At 47.6% G+C, this 4,142-nt stretch overlaps 1 protein-coding gene across 1 annotated transcript in view; it reads left to right on the top strand.

Moving 5' to 3' along the window:
- Nucleotides 1-3,432: 3,432 nt before the first annotated feature.
- The window catches only part of LOC123750002 (uncharacterized), an 81,402-nt gene continuing 80,692 nt past the window's right edge, over nt 3,433-4,142 (top strand). The window contains exon 1 of the mRNA XM_069301697.1: nt 3,433-3,538. The gene's annotated coding sequence lies outside the window, so the exon portion shown is untranslated. The remainder of the gene's footprint in view (nt 3,539-4,142) is intronic.

Raw genomic sequence — 4,142 nt, 5'->3', positions numbered from 1 at the left:
AGAGGAGACAATGTGGCCCCTGTGACAGTGGTGTCTCCTCAGAGGAGACAATGTGGGCCCTGTGACAGTGGCGTCTCCTCAGTGGAGACAATGTGGCCCCTGTGACAGTGGTGTCTCCTCAGAGGAGACAATGTGGGCCCTGTGACAGTGGTGTCTCCTCAGAGGAGACAATGTGGGCCCTGTGACAGTGGTGTCTCCTTAGAGGAGACAATGTGGCCCCTGTGACAGTGGTGTCTCCTCAGAGGAGACAATGTGGGCCCTGTGACAGTGGTGTCTCCTCAGAGGAGACACCACTGTTTATATTTATTATTCAACACTACCCTTCACCACCTTCCCTACCTTTCACCACCTTCCCTACCCTTCACCACCTTCCGACCCTTCACCACCTTCCCTACCCTTCACCACCTTCCCTACCCTTCACCACCTTCCCTTCCCTTCACCACCTTTCCTTCCCTTCACCACCTTCCGTACCCTTCACCACCTTCCGACCCTTCACCACCTTCCCTACCCTTCACCACCATCCCTACCTTTCACCACCTTCCCTACCTTTCACCACCTTCCCTTTCCATCACCACCTTTCCTTCCCTTCACCACCTTTCCAACTCTTCACCACCTTCCCTACCCTTCACCACCATCTCTACTCTTCACCACCTTCCCTACCATTAACCGCCTTCCCTACCCTTGACCACTTTCCCTACCCTTCATCACCTTCCCTACCCTTCACCACCCTCCCTACCCTTCACCACCTTCCCTACCATTAACCGCCTTCCCTACCCTTGACCACCTTCCCTACCCTTCAACACCTTCCCTACCCTTCACCACCTTCCCTACCCTTCACCACCTTCCCTACCCTGCACCACCTTCCCTACCCTTCAACACCTTCCCTACCCTTCAACACCTTCCCTACCCTTCACCACCTTCCCTACCTTTCACCACCTTCCCTACCCTTCACCACCTTCCCTGCCCTTCACCACCTTCCCTACCTTTCACCACCTTCCCTACCTTTCACCACCTTCCCTACCCTTCACCACCTTCCCTACCCTTCACCACCTTCCCTACCTTTCACCACCTTCCCTACCCTTCACCACCTCCCCTACCCTTCACCACCTTCCCTACCCTTCACCATCTTCCCTACCCTCACCACCTTCCCTACCCTTCACCACCTTCCCTACCCTTCACCACCTTCCCTATCCTTCACCACCTTCCCTACCTTTCACCACCTTCCCTACCCTTCACCACCTTCCCTACCCTTCACCACCTTCCCTACCTTTCACCACCTTCCCTACCCTTCACCACCTCCCCTACCCTTCACCACCTTCCCTACCCTTCACCATCTTCCCTACCCTCACCACCTTCCCTACCCTTCACCACCTTCCCTACCCTTCACCACCTTCCCTATCCTTCACTACCTTCCCTACTCTTCACCACCTTCCCAACCCTTCACCACCTTCACTACCCTTCACCACCTTCCCTACCCTTCACCACCTTCCCTACCCTTCACCACCTTCCCTACCCTCCACCACCTTCCCTACCCTTCACCACCTTCCCTACCCTTCAACACCTGCCCTACCCTTCAACACCATCCCTACCCTTCACCACCTTCCCTACCCTTCACCCAACCCGTTCTCGTTATAGCACGTCACATTCTGACGTATACTTTTCCTAAGGACAAAAACTGATGTACAAGAAGATTGTTGCGGCTCGCGAAACTGAGGTGATGTCCCGTTTTCTGTTCTTGGTGATGTTTGGTGAGATGTGGATGTGAGTGTTGGCGGCAGGGCAGCAATGGCCTTATTCTGTATATTTATAGTGGGCCTTAAAGTGGGTGGGCCGACAAGCAGCTCCACATCTCACCAAACATCACCGGGTGACCACCACCCTGGAAATTACACTTGTTGGTGTTCTCATTGATAACAAGCCGATTTTTTTCCAGTGCCTTATTCAAGAGAAAAAGTTTCTAAAACAGTTGGCATTCTTTCTAAAATCAGATATTATGTACCTCGGCCTTGCTTGTAACGCTCTATTACTCTCTCATCTATCCTTATCTCAACTATGGTATATGTGCTTGGGGTTCTATTACCCAAAATTATCTTCGTCCTCTAATTACTCCATATAAATTAGCTATTAGAACAATAACAAACTCTGGCTCTAGACAGCACTCGGACATTTTTAAATTTTTAATTTGTTAGATATTATGTCACTGCACATCCTCTCATGTGTACTCTATATATATTAAACTCTGAACTGTAATGCCAATCTTGACCTTAAACGCTTCCTAAAGGGTTGTAACAGAACTCTTGGGGGCACCACACTAGAAACAAATATCTATTTCATAATTCAAGATTGCGACTTAACCAAACTAGAAACGCTATGCAAATCAAGGGACCCAGAATGTGGAATGACCTTCCCAATCTCGTCAAAGACTGTCCATCTCTCAACCAGTTTAAGAGAAGCACTAAGTACTACCTAATCGACTCCATGTAACATTCCTTACCTCCTAAATGTCAACCACTGTCTTCCTATTATCAAACATCATTAATGACTAACTTGTAAAACTGCTAATACCTGACATGTATAAACTTAAGAAAATTGTAGTCTGTCAGTTTATTTACTCAAAATTACTATCGCTCGTCAGTTGCAATTGTTGCTGTTAATTCGACATGTAATTATGGTAATTCTTTCATCTACTTTAGTTCACTTCATGCTTTTGATCTCATTTAGTCTTAAGTCTTAGTTTTTAAGTGTTTTTCCCACATCTTGTATGAAACGGTGTGCATATTAGTGGCAACCAGGCTGTGACTCATACGTCAGGCTGCGAGCAGCCGTGTCCAACTGCCTGGTTGATCAGTCCAGCAACCAGGAGGCCTGGTCGAAGACCGGGCCTCGGGGACGCTAAGCCCCGGAAGCACCTCAAGGTAACCTCAAGGTATGTTACCAGACTAGTCCAAGAACTGAGATATGAGCTACGAGGAAAGGCTACAGGAGCTACACCTCACGTCCCTGGATTACGGAAGAGTAACGGGAGACATGATCACCACCTACAAAATTTTCAGGAACTGACAGGGTGGGACAATGTCCAACTAATTAGCACGTGTGGAACATGAACAAGGGGACACAGGTAGAAACTTAATACCCAAATGAGCCACAGAGACATTAAAAATATTTTTTCAGTGTCAGAGTAGTTAACAGATGGAATGCATTAGACAGTGATGTGGTGGAGACTGACTCCATACACAGTTTCATACGTAGATTTGATAGAGCCGAAGAATCAAGAATCTGTACACCAGTAGATTGACACTTGAGAGGCGGGACCAAAGAGCCGAAGCTCAACCCCCGCAAGCACAACTAGGAGAGACGAGACGGGAAGTGACGCATGCGCACTGGAGGCGCGGGACCCAGCAGGGGCCCCACAGAGGGAGTGTCAGTAGAGGTGGTGTTCCCCCGGACCTCCCAGCCAGCGGGCGTGTGTACTCATACTTACACTAATATACTCTGCCCCTGTGTGTACATTCTCTACCGTTTGATATTACACGTAATGGTAAATAGTGGTAATATTCCCTGGTGAAATAATAATAATAATAACTCCTTGTGATAAGTATACAAGGCCGAGTGAGAGTATACAAGGCCGTGTGATGGTGCAATCACTGGTATGTGGAGCCTTGAGCCGTCATATCCTGGCTGGTCGCCGTAAACGTATCAACAAAACTATTGAACATTTTTACGAGTGAAAAATGTTGAGAACGGGCAGCAGATTTATTTATATACGAGAAAGTACAATGGGTTGTGTCAGTGTAGAACTTTAAGTGATTATTTACTTTCTTTTGGTACTTTCTTGGTACTATTGTACCAAGTACAATTGGTACTTTCTTGGAGAGACACAAACACGTACAGTATGTTGATTCTCTGCTATATGGTGGACTGGCAGGTGTGTGGACAGTGTTGTAGTGAAGTTATCAGTGAAGACAGTGTTAAGTGTAACTTTCCCTGCTATATGGTAGCATGGCAGGTGTGTGGACAGTGTTGTAGTGAAGTTATCAGTGAAGAAAGTGTTAAGTGTAACTTTCCCTGATGTATGGTAGACTGGCAGGTGTGTGGACAGTGTTGTAGTGAAGTTATCAGTGAAGATAGTGTTAAGTGTAACT

Source organism: Procambarus clarkii, chromosome 46, assembly GCF_040958095.1.
Source record: "Procambarus clarkii isolate CNS0578487 chromosome 46, FALCON_Pclarkii_2.0, whole genome shotgun sequence".
In the NCBI taxonomy this organism is placed as follows: domain Eukaryota; kingdom Metazoa; phylum Arthropoda; class Malacostraca; order Decapoda; family Cambaridae; genus Procambarus; species Procambarus clarkii.
The sequence above is the reverse complement of the archived record's forward strand: the minus strand, read 5'-3'. Positions and strand labels throughout refer to the sequence as shown.